Source organism: Lycium barbarum, chromosome 11 (assembly GCF_019175385.1).
Source record: "Lycium barbarum isolate Lr01 chromosome 11, ASM1917538v2, whole genome shotgun sequence".
Taxonomy (NCBI): Eukaryota; Viridiplantae; Streptophyta; class Magnoliopsida; order Solanales; family Solanaceae; genus Lycium; species Lycium barbarum.
In genome coordinates, this window is record NC_083347.1 from 54,185,062 (window position 1) to 54,208,964 (window position 23,903).

Here is a 23,903-nt window from a genome sequence, read left to right on the forward strand (position 1 = left end):
AGGGTCGGAAGAGGATTAGAAGTTAAACGAAGCTGAACGAAATGAATCCAAACAACTTCAGAAAATATCTCGGACCAGATTTTTAGCCCATATTGTTGGAGGCATATCTCCTAGTATATGAGGAGTTTTAAGGTGTTTCAAAATTCTAAAATGAAGTTCATCGAGTATAGTTTCTAACGCAACAAACCGCTCGTCAAAACGATATCTGGATAAGCATATATGGACGATGCAAGTTGGGCTGGCGGGGCAGAAAATTGTGACCCGATCCAAACATTCACATTTCGGCCCATGAGGCCCATTAATGTCAAGTATATAAAGAAAAATTATTTGAGGGCTTTTCATTTAACATAAAATCTTCCAAGAACATTAGAGAGAGAGAGAGAGAGAAAACTTCAAGGCTAAGAAGGTCGTTTTGATCAAAATCCGAGCCCCGAATCCCGAAGCTCATGAAGAGAAAAGCATTGTACGTTGAGTTGCCTTCAATTTGAGCTAAATATTGGTCTTGGGGAATGAAATTTTCGTGTTTGAGCTGCTTCTAAGGTATTTATAAGATTCATTTTATGTTATTAAAGTTTTTATTTAGAGTTTTAACGAATTAGAACGGAGAAAACAACATTATAAACTCGTATGTTGTTTTGTTGAGATTTATGGATTAGGGGCTGTTTTAATTGAAATTGATGGACTGATTTGAATTAATATTTTGGTTGTTGTAATCATAGATTATGTGATGAGAATGAAGGAATTTGAAGGTTAGAGTTGGAGTTAAAAATTGTTGTGGGTTGTTGTAAGGATTATAGAGATAATAATGTGGTTTAGTTTCATATGAATAGATGATGTGGTGTCGTGTGGCTGCTGTTGTATTTCTCAGAAATTTGCTGAAAAGATTGCATGGAATAAGGTATAAGAAGTGCATACGGGCTGCTTGGTGTATTGCAAGTGTTCGTTAGAATTTCGGGCATCGTTATGTTATAGTTGGGGGCTGTTTTGATATGTTGTTGTTCTTGTTGAAATAAAAGAATTGAAGATATGGTTGTGTCCATATGTTATTGTTGGTATTTCTGTGTCAACAGGAGAGCAATTGGAAATTCGGATAGGCGAGTTTATAAGGGAAATGCTGCCGAAATTTCGGTAGACAATTATGTGATTAAGCTTAGATTCTTGAAAAGCTTGAAATTGACAATTGGTAAACATGACCATTTGTAGATTCTGGACGAAATTGGAATTGAAGCCAAGCGAGCATAAGGCCCAATCGAGGTATGTAAAGCCTTCCCCTTTGTTCTTTGGCATGTCCTAGGTGTGCTAGGTGGAGATTTTAGCCTCGGGGGAAATTCTGCTCATCGGAAACCGAGATTGATTTCTTGGTACTATTCATTCAATTCAATTGAACTTCAAAAGGTGATTTTGTTGAAAAAAAGTGGTTAAACCTCCATAACTTTCACAAATGTAATCCAATCACTCCGAAACTTTCCTGGATGACTCCGTAGAGTCTAATGGGCGTGATTCATGTCCGCCACCCCGACTTGACCCGAGGTGGGCCCGTTACCCCCGGCGCCCCTCCTATGGTTTTGTTTGTCTCCCTTCGGTGCGACAAGTCTAGGGACTTATGGCTATTGTCCCGACTACTAAACGGGAGATATTTTATCTATCCTGAGACGGATTTTAATTATTATTGAACCAACTGCGGGGACAGAAACCCTGATATGTGCTGTATGGCTTTAGCCAATGTACTCTTGTCCGGAGTTCGCAGGTAACTCCTGGTTATTATGCTGTTTACTATACGATGGGTGCTATGACCACCTTTATGAGCTTTATAAAATATATTTTTTTTGACATCTAAAACGTTTTGAAAATATTACCCTGATATTTTGGATAAACTACTTACCTCCCGTACTTACTGATATACGATTTTGGTATACCTGAATCTTGTGTGATGTATGATCCTGGCGTGTGTGATTATGTTGGGAAAGTGATAATTTGGCATTCTGTATGGTTGTTTTCTGTCTTACCGAGTCCCGGGCCGGTTATGTGAATATGCGCATATGTAATATTGGCCGCTGGACCCTCGACCGCGGCGTGTCCGACATTGACAGCTGGACCCTTGACCGCGTCATGCCGGACGTGTGGCATTGACTGCTGGACCCTTGACCGTGTCTGCCGCACTTGTGATTGTGCCTGACATAGACCGCTGGACCCTTGACCGCGGTATGTCAAATGTGTGATTGTGACCGCTGGACCCTCGACCGCGGTATGTGTGATTGTAACCGCTGGACTTTTGGTCGGGGTATGTGTGATTATAACCGCTGGACCCTTGGCCGCGGTACGTGTGATAGTGACCGCTGGGTACTTGGCCGTGGTATGCGTGGTAGCGACCGCTGGACTTATGGCCGCGGAAATTGTGCGTTGATTCTTTTATATGTGTGAAACAAAAATGTTTTTCAAAAGAAAGTAAAGCATTGTGACATTCTAACTGCCGTATTTGCCTGCTGGAACCTCTTGGGTATGACTTGTGCACTAGAGGAGACCCTGTGGCGACCTGGTTATTAGTGCACACCCCAGTGCACTGTCCATTGCGCCCCTCACTAAAGGGCCGAAACCTAAGGTAAATGTATACTACCTGTGCTTGTGTAAGTTTATGATTCTGCATGCATGGTTCTGCCTGTTACATTTCTGGACAGCGGATTCGGAGAATGATTCTGTTGGTGTTGCTTCTTCATGATTGAGCCGGACTATGCTTCAGTCGGCTATAGTTCTACACCCCTAGCTTCAGTTGCGGGTATGTCAGTCGCACTCTGTGCCCCGATCCGCACGATGATCCTGCCAGTTAGGCTTTGTACCTCTGTTTCATGTCACGATTTAGACGGCTACACCCCGTGCTTATGATATATATCGTGGTCCTGGCCACACACTCTGTATTTCCGTTTCGGACTCGGATCCGATACTACCTGTTCTAGTTCTATACTTCTGGCTCGGTTTTGCTTATATTGTTATATTTCCACTTTACATACTCGGTACATTTCCGTACTGACCCCCTGTTCTTCGGGGGCTGCGTTTCATGCCGCGCAGGTACTCCCAGTTGAGTTGAGGACAGATGGAAGATGTTCCAGTGCAAATGGCAAGCTCCATTTGTTCCCGGAGTGCTGCCGAGTCAGATTCTGTATGTTATGCTTTTTGGATCTTACTAGAGACTTTGCCGACAGTGTCGTGGGTATTGGTTGTCGGTCTGTGTACGTAATGAATTTTGTATGATCACAAATTTGTTCGGCTTGAAAGCCACGAGAAAGAATATTTCTGAAAGAAAAGTTTTGCTATGTACTTTATTATTTGTTTTAAAGAAAAAAAAAAGAGTTGACGTGATTTTATGTGCAGCGAGAGTCTGAGGGTTCGCTCGGCCCTAAGTAAGGGTCGGGTGCCCATCACACCCCAGCGAGGTCGGGGTGTGACAGAGTGGTATCAGAGCAGGTCTGTCCTAGGGGTTGTCTGCAAAGTCGTGTCTGGTAGAGTCCTGTTTATGGTGTGTTGCGCGCCACATCTATAAACAAGAGACTACGGGGCATCTAGGGATTGTTGATCTTCTTTGAATCCTGGATCGTGCGATAGAGCCAGCTGTAGGAAAGGAATTTCCTTTTTACTAACCCTTGATTTCAGCTGAAGAACGGTATCGACAGAAGAAAGTGGCCGATGATATTGGAAGCTACACTGTACACAGGTAAGCAACGGTGCGAAAGGGGCATGTTGGATAAGGTAAGAATATTGAGATATGATTGAAAAATAAGGTTGAAGAATGAAAGATAAGGTAGGTAGGAAAGTAAACAGGAAAGTGTAACAGGTGCAGTTTGAATTGGACATGTGAGGTAAGTCTCGACATCTTTATACTTTTACTTGAAATTGTTAGGCCTGTGTGGCTATGATACGATATGATATATAAACGTATATATGTTGGCCCTGTGAGGCATTGTTGGTATTTCCTGCGTGCAGGTTTTGGGATAGTAAGAAGTACAGAAGAACCTCTACCCAAATTTTCCCAGAAATATAAAAAGGGTAAGAATTCAATAACAATAGTGCGGTTGCAATATTTTGGATACGTCAAAGAAAGGTGTAAGGTGGTTTAAGGAAAAAATACAGAGACATCATTAGTACGGAGAGCAAAAGCCATAATTGGGCCCCGATACTATTGGAAGGTATGAAGGAAGAATGTAAAGTAAAGCATAAAGACTAGTGAGACAACGCTAAGATATTTTCTGGGCTGATTTGAGTACCTACACATACTCGTGTAAAGCTTGCAATAAGATGCATGATAGGAGAACTAAGAGCAAATCTGAGTAAAGAGGCAATAGAAGAGTTGAGTCAAAAATAGAGAAACGACACGAGATAATATGCTTAAAGTGTTATAAGTGGGATTAAGGGAAATTGCAAAATGACTTAAGTGAGATGGTCAGAACGAGCTAGTTACAAGAAGACAGTGAATTTAAAGAGGACGATAAAAAATAACTCGACTTAAGCTTCAAGTGTAGATGGACATGGTAAGTTGCAGTCGATTACAGAGGTAGCTAAATAGTGTCTACTATATTTGGAAGATCAATATTAACAGATGTCAGGTGGAGAATGGAATTAGGCTAAGTAAAGAAAGGCACAGCATGATAGATGAGTTCAAGTTACAAATGATTCGTTATAACATCACCAAAAGCAGTATACTTATGTAGGACTAATTTGACATTCGGGGACGAATGTTCCTAAGGGGGGAAGGATGTTATACCCCGTAAGAGTCCGTGCTATTTTAATTAAGACAAGAAAGAATGAGTTAAGAAAGTTCAAGGAAAGTTAATCGAGTTAGTAAGAATATCGTTATATATATATGGTTGCCTTAAGTATCCCGAGGTGACATCGTAACCTAAAGGATTTGAAATCGTGTTATGAGCGTATATGAGTATGTATATGTATGTATAAGAGGTTACATGAGGGTCGGAAGAGGATTAGAAGTTAAACGAAGCTGAACGAAATGAATCCAAACAACTTCAGAAAATATCTCGGACCAGATTTTTAGCCCATATTGTTGGAGGCATATCTCCTAGTATATGAGGAGTTTTAAGGTGTTTCAAAATTCTAAAATGAAGTTCATCGAGTATAGTTTCTAACGCAACAAACCGCTCGTCAAAACGATATCTGGATAAGCATATATGGACGATGCAAGTTGGGCTGGCGGGGCAGAAAATTGTGACCCGATCCAAACATTCACATTTCGGCCCATGAGGCCCATTAATGTCAAGTATATAAAGAAAAATTATTTGAGGGCTTTTCATTTAACATAAAATCTTCCAAGAACATTAGAGAGAGAGAGAGAGAGAAAACTTCAAGGCTAAGAAGGTCGTTTTGATCAAAATCCGAGCCCCGAATCCCGAAGCTCATGAAGAGAAAAGCATTGTACGTTGAGTTGCCTTCAATTTGAGCTAAATATTGGTCTTGGGGAATGAAATTTTCGTGTTTGAGCTGCTTCTAAGGTATTTATAAGATTCATTTTATGTTATTAAAGTTTTTATTTAGAGTTTTAACGAATTAGAACGGAGAAAACAACATTATAAACTCGTATGTTGTTTTGTTGAGATTTATGGATTAGGGGCTGTTTTAATTGAAATTGATGGACTGATTTGAATTAATATTTTGGTTGTTGTAATCATAGATTATGTGATGAGAATGAAGGAATTTGAAGGTTAGAGTTGGAGTTAAAAATTGTTGTGGGTTGTTGTAAGGATTATAGAGATAATAATGTGGTTTAGTTTCATATGAATAGATGATGTGGTGTCGTGTGGCTGCTGTTGTATTTCTCAGAAATTTGCTGAAAAGATTGCATGGAATAAGGTATAAGAAGTGCATACGGGCTGCTTGGTGTATTGCAAGTGTTCGTTAGAATTTCGGGCATCGTTATGTTATAGTTGGGGGCTGTTTTGATATGTTGTTGTTCTTGTTGAAATAAAAGAATTGAAGATATGGTTGTGTCCATATGTTATTGTTGGTATTTCTGTGTCAACAGGAGAGCAATTGGAAATTCGGATAGGCGAGTTTATAAGGGAAATGCTGCCGAAATTTCGGTAGGCAATTATGTGATTAAGCTTAGATTCTTGAAAAGCTTGAAATTGACAATTGGTAAACATGACCATTTGTAGATTCTGGACGAAATTGGAATTGAAGCCAAGCGAGCATAAGGCCCAATCGAGGTATGTAAAGCCTTCCCCTTTGTTCTTTGGCATGTCCTAGGTGTGCTAGGTGGAGATTTTAGCCTCGGGGGAAATTCTGCTCATCGGAAACCGAGATTGATTTCTTGGTACTATTCATTCAATTCAATTGAACTTCAAAAGGTGATTTTGTTGAAAAAAAGTGGTTAAACCTCCATAACTTTCACAAATGTAATCCAATCACTCCGAAACTTTCCTGGATGACTCCGTAGAGTCTAATGGGCGTGATTCATGTCCGCCACCCCGACTTGACCCGAGGTGGGCCCGTTACCCCCGGCGCCCCTCCTATGGTTTTGTTTGTCTCCCTTCGGTGCGACAAGTCTAGGGACTTATGGCTATTGTCCCGACTACTAAACGGGAGATATTTTATCTATCCTGAGACGGATTTTAATTATTATTGAACCAACTGCGGGGACAGAAACCCTGATATGTGCTGTATGGCTTTAGCCAATGTACTCTTGTCCGGAGTTCGCAGGTAACTCCTGGTTATTATGCTGTTTACTATACGATGGGTGCTATGACCACCTTTATGAGCTTTATAAAATATATTTTTTTTGACATCTAAAACGTTTTGAAAATATTACCCTGATATTTTGGATAAACTACTTACCTCCCGTACTTACTGATATACGATTTTGGTATACCTGAATCTTGTGTGATGTATGATCCTGGCGTGTGTGATTATGTTGGGAAAGTGATAATTTGGCATTCTGTATGGTTGTTTTCTGTCTTACCGAGTCCCGGGCCGGTTATGTGAATATGCGCATATGTAATATTGGCCGCTGGACCCTCGACCGCGGCGTGTCCGACATTGACAGCTGGACCCTTGACCGCGTCATGCCGGACGTGTGGCATTGACTGCTGGACCCTTGACCGTGTCTGCCGCACTTGTGATTGTGCCTGACATAGACCGCTGGACCCTTGACCGCGGTATGTCAAATGTGTGATTGTGACCGCTGGACCCTCGACCGCGGTATGTGTGATTGTAACCGCTGGACTTTTGGTCGGGGTATGTGTGATTATAACCGCTGGACCCTTGGCCGCGGTACGTGTGATAGTGACCGCTGGGTACTTGGCCGTGGTATGCGTGGTAGCGACCGCTGGACTTATGGCCGCGGAAATTGTGCGTTGATTCTTTTATATGTGTGAAACAAAAATGTTTTTCAAAAGAAAGTAAAGCATTGTGACATTCTAACTGCCGTATTTGCCTGCTGGAACCTCTTGGGTATGACTTGTGCACTAGAGGAGACCCTGTGGCGACCTGGTTATTAGTGCACACCCCAGTGCACTGTCCATTGCGCCCCTCACTAAAGGGCCGAAACCTAAGGTAAATGTATACTACCTGTGCTTGTGTAAGTTTATGATTCTGCATGCATGGTTCTGCCTGTTACATTTCTGGACAGCGGATTCGGAGAATGATTCTGTTGGTGTTGCTTCTTCATGATTGAGCCGGACTATGCTTCAGTCGGCTATAGTTCTACACCCCTAGCTTCAGTTGCGGGTATGTCAGTCGCACTCTGTGCCCCGATCCGCACGATGATCCTGCCAGTTAGGCTTTGTACCTCTGTTTCATGTCACGATTTAGACGGCTACACCCCGTGCTTATGATATATATCGTGGTCCTGGCCACACACTCTGTATTTCCGTTTCGGACTCGGATCCGATACTACCTGTTCTAGTTCTATACTTCTGGCTCGGTTTTGCTTATATTGTTATATTTCCACTTTACATACTCGGTACATTTCCGTACTGACCCCCTGTTCTTCGGGGGCTGCGTTTCATGCCGCGCAGGTACTCCCAGTTGAGTTGAGGACAGATGGAAGATGTTCCAGTGCAAATGGCAAGCTCCATTTGTTCCCGGAGTGCTGCCGAGTCAGATTCTGTATGTTATGCTTTTGGGATCTTACTAGAGACTTTGCCGACAGTGTCGTGGGTATTGGTTGTCGGTCTGTGTACGTAATGAATTTTGTATGATCACAAATTTGTTCGGCTTGAAAGCCACGAGAAAGAATATTTCTGAAAGAAAAGTTTTGCTATGTACTTTATTATTTGTTTTAAAGAAAAAAAAAAGAGTTGACGTGATTTTATGTGCAGCGAGAGTCTGAGGGTTCGCTCGGCCCTAAGTAAGGGTCGGGTGCCCATCACACCCCAGCGAGGTCGGGGTGTGACAATAATTTACAGAAAAATTGTCACAATTAATATAGTGTGTCAAAGGATAGGGAGTACCTGAGGATTGATTGTTAACAGGAGTTGTAGGGGACGGACTATTAGCAAAAACTTAGTGTGTCACATAATCACGAAGCACAACAGAGGGAAATTTCTCCCGAAAACCACGCCCCAAGCCACCTTCCACATTCGTGACTGGGGTATGGTGTTGCTGCCCCCCCCCCCCCCCTCGCTGTCAACAGGCGCTGGGTTCCCAGCGGGCTGTGCAGTGGCTGTTGGCAGCCGCTCAGCCTCACTGCCAGCTGGCGCTGGATTCCCAGCGGGCTGGACAGTGGGCGCTAGCTGCAGCTCGGCCTGGCTGCCAGCAGGCGCTTATTGGGCAGTGGTTTGCGGCTGCTGCTCGGCAGCCTCCGAACTATCAACTTCGCCCCCTAATTCATCCCCGTACACCATAAAATCACGATAAATTTCAGCACCCTCATCAAAAAAACTAGACGAAATATTAACATCTTCCGGACAAGCAAAAGGAAACACATCCTCCACAAACTTTACATCACGAGAGACAAAAAATGCCTTCGTATCAAGATCAAACAACCGCCACCCCTTCTTACCAAATGGATATCCCACAAACAAATACTTTCTGCTCCGACTAGCAAATTTATCACCCTGAGTTTTTTGATTATGAGCAAAGCACAAACACCCAAAAGTACGAATAGCATCAAAAGAAGGAGGTTTATTAAATAAAATTTCAAAAGGTGTTTTATTTTCCAATTTGGGTGTGGGGGTACGATTTATGAGATGAGATGCAGCAAGAACACATTCACCTCAGAAAAAAATAGGCAAATTGGCCTGAAATCTGAGAGCCCTCGCAACATTCAACACATGTTTATGCTTCCTCTCTACCCTCCCATTCCGTTGCGGAGTACCCACACAAGAGGTTTGAAACAAAATACCAGTGGCGAAAAAATAATCGATCAAACAATTAAATTCTGTACCATTATCACTTTGTACAACTTTAATTGTTTGATTAAATTGTCGATCAACCATAGCAACAAAAGCCATAAACATCGGAAACACTTCTGTTTTATCAACCAACAAGTAAATCCAAACAGCTCGGGAAAAATCATCAACAATTGTTAAAAAATAACGAGCTCCACACGACGAAACATGGCGATATGGGCCCCACAAATCACAATGTATTTTCTCAAATATTCTAGATGCATTATTATCACTTAAAGGAAATTTGTCTCTAGGATTCTTAGCACGTAAACACACTTCACAATCCTTTACTAAACTACTCTTATCACTACTAACATGAGGAAGCAACTTAACTACTCTCTCGGAAGGATGCCCCAATCGTCGATGTCACAATTTCAATGCGGACGTTGCCAAGACAGTAGACACATGTTGCACCACGTCCGGTTTGCTAAAATAGTATAGTCCGTCCCTCCTAACTCCCGTTCCAATCAGCTTCTTCAGTGGGTCATGAATAGTACACATATAAGAATTAAAAGAGACAATAGTATGTAAATTATCAGTAAGTTGGGGGACGGAGAGTAAGTTGCAACGTAAATAAGGCACATAAAGGACATGATGTAAGGTGATTTTATCTGACAGTCGAACAGAACCTTCCAAAGAAGCAAGAACCGTTTCACCATTAGGCAAACCAATAGGATAATCAACAGTATGGACATCAAACAACCAAGATTTCTCACCGGTAACATGATGAGTAGCACCAGTGTCAATAATCCAAGAAAAAACATCAAACTTACTATTCAAGCCATTTTCGGGAATTGTAGCATTACCAAAAAATCCCGTAATAGCCTTCCATTAATCGGAAGTAAAGTGCTGATCGACGGCAGCGCTATTTGATGCGCCCTTGAAACGAGTAGGCATGATATAGTCCCCGGGTCGGTCTTGAGGACCGAGAAAATAGGGAGAATTAGACTTAATTTTGGGTGGTGGTGGAGGAGGTACGGCGTCACCGGCCATGGAAATTTACGATGAAGAGAAGAAAAAAAAACGTGTGCTCTGATACCATGTAGAAACTATACAATCTTGACTTGTTCCATTCATTCACCAAGAGAGAATATATATAGGATACAATCTTGAACGCTAGTGAAACAAGGAAACTAACTAATATATGATAATTATCTCCCTACAAATATGCTACCAAATAATATAAAGATATTATACCGCAATATGGTTATAAATCATCTCGTTAAGCATAAAAGTTGAAGTTTAAAGTTAAATTGTTATCAAATAAGAAAATATATCATTATTTTTTAGACAAACTAAAAATGAAATTGTATCATACAAATTGGGACGGAAGGAGTAAAATATTTAAAATAAAAAAAATAATTCTCTAATTTGTGATTTTGATTTTGTCTTCGTCTAATCTCTTTACCATACTTTGAATTAGTGTACCAGAAAATGAAGATAAAGACGTACCAGAGGTCAGTACGTTTTTCGCTCTTCTTACGTCGTTATTAGACGCGCGTAATTCTAATTTTCTCCAATGATATAAATTAAACATAACACGTGCATAAATCTATCAGTGATATCCGTACCAGCAAAGTGAAGATTGGAAGAGTGGGTATCTGTATTATGCATGAGTACTCCCTACGTCTAAAAGTACTTGCACGTTTCGCATTCCGAAAGTCAATTTGATTAATTTTCGATGTTAAATTAGATTAAATTAACTTTGTATTGTAAAACAAATTTTAAATACTTGAACACTATACGAAAAGTGCTATATATAGGAATTCTTCTTATATCAGTATACTGAAAAAGTACATGTTAAAACGTTGATCAAAATTCATGTAATTTGACTCTCGAGAAGTGAAACATGATAAGGACTTGGAGACATATATATATATATATATCTGCATGACAATTTTTTTTATATGCACGGAGATTCATACATATAGATTTTGAAACTCTTTTTTTGGAAACTTATGTCGCATATAAAAAAATCTTTTTCAATGCCGGGATAAAATGTTTCCGAAGGCTTACCTACAGTACTATATCACTTGTAAAAGCCTCATTATAACGCACCCTATTGATTCAAACAACTTATTAGGGGTATGAATAAGTGGAAAATTTAAAACTTCATTGTTGCGGTTTTAAAAGCTTAAAAAATCACAAATGAATATTGTGATTTGTTGAACTTTTTGATAAATTGATTATTGGGTTTGATGGGAATGTCATTTAGAAGTTGTGGTAAAGATTTCAAGCTATTCGATGAAGATTTGAACAGTTTAGTGATGTTTTGACCCATTTTATTTCATAGGTTGAAGTTCGTCTGAAACGAAACTCAATATGTTTTTATATTATATAATTTTGTATAATAGTATACAAGTGTAGATAAACCTCTTATGCACTATTATACACTTTTATACAAGGTTGGTATATTGTTTATAGTATACTGGGTATAAATAGAGGCGCTTCTAGGATTTGAAGTTTGTGAGTTCTCAATGATGTCAAATTAAAAAGAAAAAAAGAGAAAAAAAAAATTGAACACCTAAGCTCAAGGAGAATCAAACCCTCATGATCAAGGAAGACAACAACTCTTAAGGAGGTTCAAATTCTGCCACAGAACCAACAATAATTCTTACTTATTTAATGGACTTCTAAATATAATTAATACAAGATCTGCGTCTATGTTATTTGGATTCTCGAGAACCCGTACCCAATTAGATAGATCATCCATTCCTATGAATAAATACTGTTGCAAGAAAAATTAGAGAGATGTCTACGAATATAAATTCCGTCCGCTCCATTAATTTTTGTTCAAGTAATTATCAAATACAGCTCCAGATGACTGACATGTGGATTTATAAGCATGAAAGATTGAGATTGCTTACCTTATTTTCTATTTTTGGTTGTATTCTTTATTAATGGTAATGTTAAAATATATGGAGCTAATTTGCGGTTTTTTTTTTGGGGGGGGGGGGGGGGGGGGGTAGCATTGCAGTTAATTCTCTTGTGGAAAGCTTTATTGTAGCAGACATAGCAATATAGCACGTTCTGCACAATGTATGTTTGTTTTCTTATTTTACATTTTAATATATGTTTACTAATTATTTATAGAAGCAAATTTGGTTAATTTCTTACATGAAGAAAATCAGTAGTTATTTTACATTAATTACAGATTTTTTTTCATGTAAAAAATTAATACAAGTTTAATTCTATAAATAATTAGTATTATTTTAATTTTACCATTGATAAAGAATGCAACCAAAAATTGAAAATAAGCTAGGAACCAATTTCAATTTCCAACCTTTCATGCTTTTAAGTCCACGTGTCAGTCATCTGGAGATGCATTAATAATTACTTGAGCAAAGACTAATAAAACGGAGTCGAACTGTGAATTGAAAATATGACTAAGTGAATACAATGTATCGTGTTTGGGCTATTATGGTAAGATGAGCGAGCGTGATGGGGGTAGTGCGGTGTGGGGAAGGAAAGGGAATTTGGAACATGCATTACCATTACTTTACAAATTGTTTCATTCACCCTCCATTTTGTGTTCTGTACTGATTTAAGATTTGTGATCCATATCAGTAAGGCTATAATGCTTGGTCAGTCTAACTGATGTGCCGACCCACAAACGCAAAAAGCTATCACCTTTTGTTTTCGTCCATTCTCTTTTGTATTTATGGAATGAATAGAAAGAAATAAATCTCGAAAATTATCTGTAGCCATTTAAAATAACGCTAATTTCTTGACACGTGCATTGATGTATATATCAAGTTATGTTGTATACTCGCTCCGCTCTAATTTAAGTGTTTTAGTTTGACTAGATACAAAGTTTAAGAAATAAAATGAATTTTGAATCATATAGTCCTAAATTAAAAATGTGTATAATGTACTAAAATATCATTTGAATCTTGTGGAGTTGTGGTTATAAATTAGTCATGCAGGATGTTTGAACTGTCAACTTATTAAATATAGAAAAAGACACTATTTTTGAGACATACAAAGAGTCTGTTTGGATTGACTTATTTTAGGTGTTTTTAAGCCAAAATAGCTTTTAAGCACTTTTGTAGTGTTTGGGTAAAATAAAAAAAAATCATTTAAGCACTTATTTTTAAGCCAAAATAACAAAAATAAGTCAAAAGTCATAAGTTAGAATTTCTAACTTATGACTTTTGTCAAAAGCAATAACCCAATCCAAACAGGCCCAAAAACCGACACGTAAATTGAGAGGGAGAGCGATGATTTTGAATGAAGTTGAAAGAATTTCATGACTTATTGCTCTAGATTCCTTAAAAGAGTCCGGAACCAAAATGACCCAAAAAAAAAAATGAAGTGAACCAAAATACCCCAATAAAAAAAAAAGTGGTATCAAAGTACCCTATTGCGTTAAAGGAATTAACTGTAACGTCGTGGTTAAGTCCAATAGCGCAGTAATTTATTGCGTTAATGACGTCATTAAAAAAAATGTTTGAATAACGCACTACATTAATGCGTTATGCAAGTCCCATAAATTTTTTATCCAGTAGAATTAAATAGTTATAAAAATAAGATAAAATTATAAAATAAGGAGTATAGGGAGAAAAAGTAGTTGTAAATTGGTGAAGCTTTAAACAGTCATAACTTTGTGCTCGGACGTTCGATTTACGCAATTTTTTTAATTACGCATATTTTTCCGAGCGCAAACTGCCGCAAGGCGGTTTGTCCGGGCTATTTTTAGAAAAATGTCCTTTATCCCATTCAATTTGAATTTTGTCCCAAATTGGTGCACAATTTTCATTCATCTTTAGCAAAATTCTAATGATACAAAATATATTTCAAGATGGTAATCCCGTGGTAATGATGTTTTGAATGTCAATTTCAAAGCTCAAATTCAATTTATGAAAACGAGTTAGATAGCATTAGTGAACATTATAAAAAATAAAAAGTGTCTACTTTGTAGCTTTCACCAACTTGGCTCGGTGGTTTGCTTATTTTTTATGCCAACCACCTGGGATCGAATCTAGGTGGGAGCATTGAGAAGGTATTATGAGTAGAATACATTAGATATATTATGGGTGCATGGGGCATGATGCGTGGTTTAAGTAAAAATTAAGTATATTTTTTGCGTATCTATTTCTTAATGATAAATCTTATTTTACTCTTTGTTATCGTTTATAACTAACTCGCGTGACATCCTAAACTAATTATAAAAAAGAAAAAGTAAAGTTACGCATTAACTAAAAAATAACACGCTAAAATAAAATCACTAAAACGACGACCCAAAGTTTTATTAATTGCACAAAAAAAAAATCGAGTTCTATATAAAATATTTTTGAATCACACAGTAAATGACAATGAAATTATTGTCTATGTCTATATAAAACATAGACGAATCACACATTAAATGACAATGAAATTTTTGAATTTAAACAATGCTACAGTTAAATTTTGAAGAAAAACGAGAATACGGTTGAATTTTGAAGAAAATGATATTACGTTTAACAGTAGCTTCGAATTAAGTAAAAATGATACTAAGAACTAATTCAGAGCCGTAACATTCATCTATTAACATAGACAAATCACACAGTGAAGGATAATTAAAAGAAAAGTGTCAAATTTTATTTTTTTTAAAAAGTATTAGCGCAGTAAATTAGCGCTATTGGACTTAATCGCGTCGTTACGGTTAAGTCCTTTAACGCAGTAATTTACTGCGTTAAATGTACTTTGATACCACTTTTTTTTATTGAGGTATTTTGGTTCACTTCATTTTTTTGGGGTCATTTTGGTTGGACTCTCCTTAAAATGTGTTTCATTTTTAAATCAAAAAACGAATTTGGGATGTGTTTAAGTTTGGGAAATCTACATGGCTTGACAAACACTAGTAGTTAATTATATTTAGTAGCTATAGTTTGATTTAATTACTTCTCATAGCTAACATTTGTATGTTAATGACAATTAATAACTACAAGGTAAAATACAATGAAAATAGAAATGTATTCCCAATTCACTCTTGCTCTCACAGCTAGTCTCTCTCTCTCCTCCATTTCCTATCACTTTTGTCTCTCATCTAAATCTTCTCTTCCCAAATTAAATAGGTTGAGATCAAATACCATTATTTTCTCAATCAGAAGCACAAATAGACACCACTGTCACCACATGAGTTTTCCTCTCCGGCTAGCAATGCTAATGGTTAATATACATCCCCATGACCAGTGCGAAGAAGCTCACGCCAAACAATGGTGCCGGGTCAATATGATGGTTGTTGTTGTGATGGTTCGCCGGTGTTGATGACGATGGCGGTGACGGCGGACGGCGGATTGACGATGACGGCGGTCAGATCTGTGTATTCATCAGATCTGGCCGACGATGGCTTTTTCGATCAGATTCCGATGCCGGATTTGAAAAATTGCGCAACGACGTAGATACAAAAATCAATGAACACACAGATTTGAGATTTTTTTTTTATTTCAAATTGGAGTGTATACATATAGTGTATACAGTGTTTTATCGCATGTATTTCGAAAGAGATCTTTTTATGTACAAAATGAATACAGTAAATTTGAAGTGTATACAACTGAATATAGTAAATTTTATTTTTTGTATTCAGTATTCGTTAATATTTTTGGGAAAATTCAACTCAGTTGTGCAAGCTGAATACAATTTTTTTTGTATTTATGTTGTTTGAATACCACTAATTTTCAAATACAATAAAGTGAATACAATGTAAAAGTAGCTATAAATGAATACAACTGAGTTGAATACAATTGACGTGAATACAACTGAGTTGACATATGACTTGAATACAGTGAAAATAATTTTTAATTTTTTTTTATTCGCTGTATTCATGAATACAGCTAGGCCGTTTTATGAATATAGCAAACCATTTTTTGAATACAGCGGGGAAACTGTAGCTACGCAATGTAAATATTGAAACTATAGCTATGACAAATTTTGAACCCCAAAGTGTAGTCATGTTTCCAAAACAATTGAATGAATTTTCAAGGCTAAATGGGTTGAACATGCGAATTAGAAAGTTTTGGTGGGCCTTGGTCCAAAAGAAATACTTTTCTTCAAAATATCTGTAAAGTTGTTTTACAGAAAGGTTTTTATCAAAAGGCGGCGCTTATTTTGACCAAATTTAAATAACTCTCCGTCCCAAAGATACCTCTTTTCTAATCATAGTTAAATGAAAGGGCAAGACCTTACTCAATTCGTTCTTTATGTTTTGTACAAAAAAACTCCTCAAAGTTCTTTTTCTAAACAAAATATGTTCTATTAACAACAAACATTTAAACCCGCAGTCAACCGCATTTAGCGGATTTTCTGGAGTACCTAACATCTTACCCATTCTTTGGTACTTAAAAGGTTTTGGAAATTAACCTTCCAAAATGATTTCCTAATTTTTCAAAATCAATTGGCTGAAGTGGTTAAAACGGCCTCGAACTTGACACGGATTATTACTTTCGTCCCCAAACTATGCCTAGTGCTAATGACACCCCTACACTTGGATAAGTGAATTTAAAAACGCCCCAGGCGCATAGGCTTTAATAACGTGTATTCACTCGCTATCCAGTCGGACTTTTTATCTGGCGTGTCATCCACACAGGCTAATTAAAATAATTTTATATTCCTATATATATTCCTATATCTACACACTAATTAAACCATTAAAATTAAGAGAAAAAGTGAAATAAACGGTAAAATCGATTAAAACACCTTAATCGAAAAACCCACTTGGTAAATGGCTAACCCCAATTCTCTAAGAACTCTCTCAAATCCCTCTTCCATTCTGTTACGTTTTACTTTTACGCGGGCACATAAAAGCTACTACGAGGTTGTTGGTGCTCTAATTGGATTTTTAGTATTTTTGGAGTCACCACCTAATTTATGAAGGGAGATTAGGAAGCCCGGATAAAAAGATTTCAAGCAAGAGAGAAATCCTTTGGTACCAAAGTTCGAGGTAAGGGTTCTGGTGATCCCCTAGGGAAGGTTTTACGCACCCTAGTGTTAATGATCTGTAGAATACGATTGACCTACGAGCTTCAATGTGTGATTAATGTATTTATTTGCTAAAATATTTAATTTTCTGCAAAAATGTCATTCATTTTTTTTTTTTATCATAAACTCAAGAAAATGTTTGGCAAAAAGTCCCCTTAGAAAAGGGGGTTTTGGGTTTAAAAATCCGCATAAGTTTCAACTCACTTTATTGCCGGACTAAGACACACCCGGGATTTCTCCCGAGTAGAGTCACTACTATTTTAGTCCTAATAAAATTATTTTAGTACTTCTGGGTTATATATATATATATAGTATAAGGAAAGTATGGGGTATATCTCCGATTTTGTACATATATATATAAGAAAAATGAGAGTATTTTTATCCAAATCCAATTTTATTTATTTGAAGCTCATAAGGCCAATCCATACTCCTGTCCAAATTCCGTTTTATCTCAAACTGGACCAAATGTATTTCCTTTGTTTTCAGTCCGCAGATTTCTGGGCTTTCAGCTCAAAACAGTCTCAATTCTTCTCAAGTTTCAAAGTCCAGAATCACAATCTTTTAGGCTTCTAAAAAATGTCCATTATTTGGCAATCTTTCTTACTTAACAATCAGCCCAAGTTGAAAAATTGTCCCTTATCATTTTGCAACCACAAAACACTTTGAAATCAGTTCATTTTTTATTTTACTCAGATTCAGTTTCAAAAGCCCATTAAGTAATTTAAAATTTTCATCACGAGCTTAAGGCCCAACAGTGAATATTTATCAGATTTTTGCTGGGGACAAAAGGTCCAAAATCGTTACTTAGTCATTGGAAATCATTTAACCTTATTTACACAAAAAAGAAATCGGACCAGTTTTAAACTTTATCCAAAATCCCATGAAGTGGTCCAGTTCAAAATTAGTCGCGTTTGAAAAGCCTTTTGAGGCGACTTCCTAATAATACTAAGCGTTTTTCCTAAATTCTAAGCACGTAAAAGGGTTTCAATATTTACATATGTCTTTTACAAATACATTACACATATAAAATAAAAAGGAGAGAAGAGTTTTGTTATATCCCGTATTTTTGAACGTCGGATTAATTGTAAGCTGAGGTGGGGCCCACACGTCAAGATTTTTTTTATGGGACATGTGACAAATTATATAAATCACATATGTGAAGTTAAACACAACTCAAGAAGGACCCTTGGGCCAAATCAAAGTGGAAGTCCTCCAAACGAATATTTTTAAGAAAACGTTTTCGGGTGACCTGACTTTGGGGGGCAAAAACGGTATTATAAGTTTGGCATTTGGAAAAATACCAAGAAATAGAAGTTGTAGATAATCGAATTAGCTTTCCAACCATAGGTCGTGGGTTCCCAGGTGACGTCGGTACAAGGAGATATGGACATTTTAAGATCGAAAGGTCAGTGGGCTAGGCCCAACTCGGGCCCAACCGGGTTAGGCCCATTAGCCACACCCTTTTAAATGAAATTTCAGGTCTTTCTCCTCATTATTCATACAAAGAAGACCAGAAAGTTCTGGAGAGAGAGAGAAAAGAGTATTGGAAAGAAGAAAAATCAATTTTGATCAAAATCCGAGCCCCGAGTCCCGAAGCCCATGAAGACAAAAGTGTTGTATGTCGCGTTGTCTTCAATTTGAGGTAAAAATCAACCAAGGAGGAGGGTGATAACGTGGTGGCTGAATTCTTAAGGTATGGATAAGGCTCCTTTTCATTGCTAACAAGTTTATTTAAAGTTTTAACGGATTAGAACGGGAAAAATAGCGATATAAATTCGTCCGTTGGTATTGTGAATTATGGAATGAGATTTGAAGAGAATTTTGGATGAAAATAAATGTAGTTAACTTGTAGTATATAGAAATGTGTTGATTGTATGGAGAAATGGAAGTTTGCAAAGTGGGTGTGTGGTATATATGTGTAGCCATGTGTATTTGTATATTGTATAGCCAAAAATGTATAGAATTCATGTTGTATTCTAGTTGTGAATGTGATGGAATTTATGTTGAGAATGAAAGTGGAATAAATTTGATTGAATGGAGAAAAATAGCATATGGCCGTGTGGTATATTTGACTTGGGAATGAAATGGATTAAGTTTGTTTAGAGTATTGGAGTGTTGTTGTAATGCTTGATATGTAAATGAAGTTAGAATGATATAAGTTTGTATTGAATTGGAATGTAGAAACTTATGTCGTTTTAGTATGGTTTTTCCGACATTAAGGAAATGAAGTTATTTGGTTGTTAGTTGTGATGACCATTGATGAATTTGGAAGTTGGAAACTTGTTATGAAGTTGTATGCCAAAGATTTGATGTTTTGCATAAGTTATGATTTTGGCGGAAGATTGTATATCATGTATATCGAGTGTATATCTTAAGGAAAACGATATGAAATGTTTCTAGAACTATATGGTGATGATCATGATGGTTGTTGAATATGAAATTATTGATCTTAGTTGAAAGTTGGGTTGAATTGAAGATTATGTCAACTTGTGAGAAAAATGACTAGTTGAAGGATATTTGTGTTTTTAATGTTCATTGTCGATATTGTTGTTGTCGTTTGGGTTGTTGTTGATGATTTATAGACGAGTTGAATTCTCGGGGTGTCATATGTATAGGGGAAGTGCTGCCGAAATTTCGGTAGCCAAATATGCTTAAAGTTGAAATAATGGCATTAATAATTCACAATTGGTAAACTTGACCAATTGCAGTTTTTCGACGAAACGGGAAGTGAGTTTGGAAAGGCTTAAGGAGCGCGAAAGGTATGTAAAGCAAACCCAATTCTTCCCTTGGCATGCCCTAGTGTGTTAGGGTCGGATCCGAGCCTCGAAGGACCTCTTGGCCCTCGGAATCCGCAAGACAAAATTTCAGTTTTTCCTTCAGTAGAGTTGAACCATTTTGATACGCTTTTTCTGAAATTATGCAATTTTGCTCTAAATTATTCAGAAAGTCATAGAATGTTTGTATAACCTTTTTAGGTGATACTATATGCTTAGAGGGCACAATTTGAGCCCGCCGCCTTGTTTGTCCCAAGGCGGGCCCGCTATTTACGGTTTTGCCCCTAATGTGTTAAAGCTTCCTTTTTAAGCGATTTTTGGAAGAAATGTTTTAATTACCCTACTAATCGCTTAACGAATATTATTTTAAATATTCTGTTAAATATTATAAATTATTTTGACACTCGGAATGACTTCGGGAAAGTTATACTTCTGTAATTTATTATGATATCCGAAATACATTTATTATGATTCCGTCCGACCCCATTGGATTTGTTTGTCTTTGATACGCTTCATCGAGTCTTTGAAAACATTTATTATATTTTTAAATTGCATTAGTCTCTCACTACTCCATTCGTGGATGTCCCAATGTTTCCCACACTGAGCCCGGGCCAGGATATGTTGTCAAGCGTAATTCTCTGCATTGTTCGCCGCGTCCCGATGTGAGGGGGCAGGTATACGCGTACATGGGTCTGTACATATGTTTGGGATGTTTTGTTTTATGATAGCCTTATCGGCTTCTGTGTGCCAAGTCTGCTCTTCGGCTAAATTCTGTAGCATCCACTAATGTTATTATTATATTATTATTCTGATAATATGCTAATTTGGGTATCGGGTACGTATAGGTGCCCAGCTAGGGCACTGGTCGCGGCCCACGGGGGTTGGGTCGTGACAAGTTTAGGCTGGTGGGCCTACCTAAGCCCACCAATTGCCTATTTTCACCCATAGGTGGGCCTTCAATGCAAATATTAGCTTCGCTTTCATCGGACTCGATCAAACAAAACAGGTTTCAAACGGAAGGAAGCGGCCCAAATAACCTCGGTATTTTTCACATGCAAACAGGAAAGGGGAGAAGAAAAAATGATAGTTAGAAAGTACCTAGTCCTTAATGACTAAACTAATAAGAATGTGAGATAGAATAACCATAAATAAAGGCTCAAACATACATTAAATGCATTTTTCCACTTAGTGAAATAGTCAGACATAAGGCAAAAGAGAAACAGGCCCAAGTACAACTTTAGCAAAGGTAAACGAAAGAATGAGCCTAAAAATGTAAAGGGACGGGGTCCAATGCAACAAACAAACAAGGAACTGGCTCAATTCAATACCATTATCATGCACAAACTAATAGTTCTGAGTCCACATAGGTAATATACCATATTTATACTTCAACATACAAGTTCCTATATACCAAAGATATACAGAAACTGTATATACCTGGTATATTCAAGTATATCCCCTGTATATTCAAACAAAAATTAACACTTAACTCAAGTAAAGACATATTTTGTTCTACTTAGCGTTTTAGAGCTTCATTTAAAGGTATAAGGACAGATTCCCAAAAGAAGAAAGAATAAGATGCAGTAGACATGATATGCATGGTACACAGAATTCAAAGGCAAACAAATGCAGCGTATCAGTTGACAGATAAGGTATTTCATGTCATTTTTTCATTCTCAAAGGATAACTTAATCATGCAGTGTATACATATTTCTACTTATTTTAGCCTTAAAGGGTCCCATGGTGTATAGTTTCACATAGGGAAACCCCAGCAACCTAGAGTAAAGGGGACTAGGCTGAGTTTGACTATAAACTCTAAGCCCTATCCTCTTTTCTCCTGGCCCTAGGTAAGTCACACCTATGATCAACCACTCACCAAGTGACAACCTTTTCAATCAGATCACACATGTGTCCACATAAGTCCTTATACTTAAGCCAAATCTTAATGTAATTATGCTTCAAAAGATAGACATGCACCAACAGAATTAAAGGGATAACAGGAATGAAATGTCACATTAGAGTTCAAATAAAGGCATGAGCACTGAAAGATCATAGAAAGTATATAAACAAGGAGAGACAATCTTTTAACAGATGTGCATAGACTAAACTTCTTTACGACAGTCTTGGCATGTATTATAGGAAAGGCAAAACAAACACCTATGAATGCATACTGACACAGGTTCAATATAGGAGCAAATAGGTAAGGACATGCACACATCTTACAAACTATTTCATGATAGGCAAACATCATGGTCAGACCCCTATATGCAGATCTAAACCTCACTACTATTTTTTAAACAATAGAATCATCGTACTATTATCATGTGCTGACGATATCAGAGTTAAAAAGAGATATGTATAGACTTAAAACAAACTCCAATAGGCAGGTAATGTAGCATGGGAATACTCTTTCAACAAATAAGGACACTTAATCAGCTTAAGGGCTTATGCCACATTCAACATAGAGGAGGAACTTATCATAACATGTTTGATATCAGCTTAGCCATATATACTAGATTTTCCTATTAACAGTCTCAAGATCCAAGTCCAAAACATGTTCATCAGATTATCAAATAACCAGCTTAAACATTTTTAAACCAAACAATACACGATAGCCTCTAACATGATGTTAAACCAAGTTCAGCATGCCCAGGTCCCATTTTAAACTAAATTTTAAGTATACATAATCACACTATATGCAGTTATCACTAATAGAACTTTAAGCTTACTCCAAATTTGGACATGGACTTCTCTTAATCACAGTACACTTTATCAGGCTAAGTTAACAAACAACCAAATAAGCTTTATACTAATCTCAGATAACTCATTACTCATTTAACTGAAACATTTGATCCAACTAATCATGCTTAGGTAAACACACCAGCAGATAGGCCCATTCCTATGCTAAACACATACATGTAATTTAAACTATACAAACTTATCTTTAGCACAGGCTAAATTTAAACAGGACAAACAGCAGCTAGACATAATTTTAAACTGAGTTAACACACAACCAGGGTCTAGTTCCACATAATAAAGACTCAGCCATCAACAACAAACTAAAACCAACTTAGAGGGACTAAAACATGAAGCTAATACTCATAAACATAACTAAATAGGATTTAAACATGAGAAAATATAACTAAACAGGATTCAAATGGGCTTAAAACTAGCAACTAATAAACATGATAGGAAAGAATAATAATAAACACATGCGAACAATAACTAAGCTAACAATTAACACTACTACACTAAACAATCTAGCACATATAAGCAGAAAATAGCTAATAAATGCTAAAAGAAATAAAAGGGAGGGAGATTACCTCTTGTATGCGCAGCCTAATGTCGAGACTTCAACTTGGAAGATCTTTTTGCTTCCTCCTCGAGCTCAGCCACAAAAAACCACACAAAGAAGGCAAATAATATTTTAAATTTTTTAACTTAAACTCAAACTATTAAAGTTTTAAAGCAAGATGCCCAAAACTTAGGTATTTCGAGTTTTTTTTGTGAATATCCTATGATATTCAGTTGCCCGATACTTCTAAAATGCGAATTGGGGGTTCTATTTATAGAACCCCAAAAATTAAGAAACCCTAAATTCAATCGATATGGGACTAAACTCAAATTTGTGAGTAGGCCTCACCTTCTCAACATTCAAGGGCCAAGATTAACGCAATACAAAGCATGAAGGGTCAGATTTAGGCAAAATCCCAACGGATCCATTTGGTTCTGGACCAACCAATGAAATTCGAGAATTCAAATTCACCCTGAGACAAAT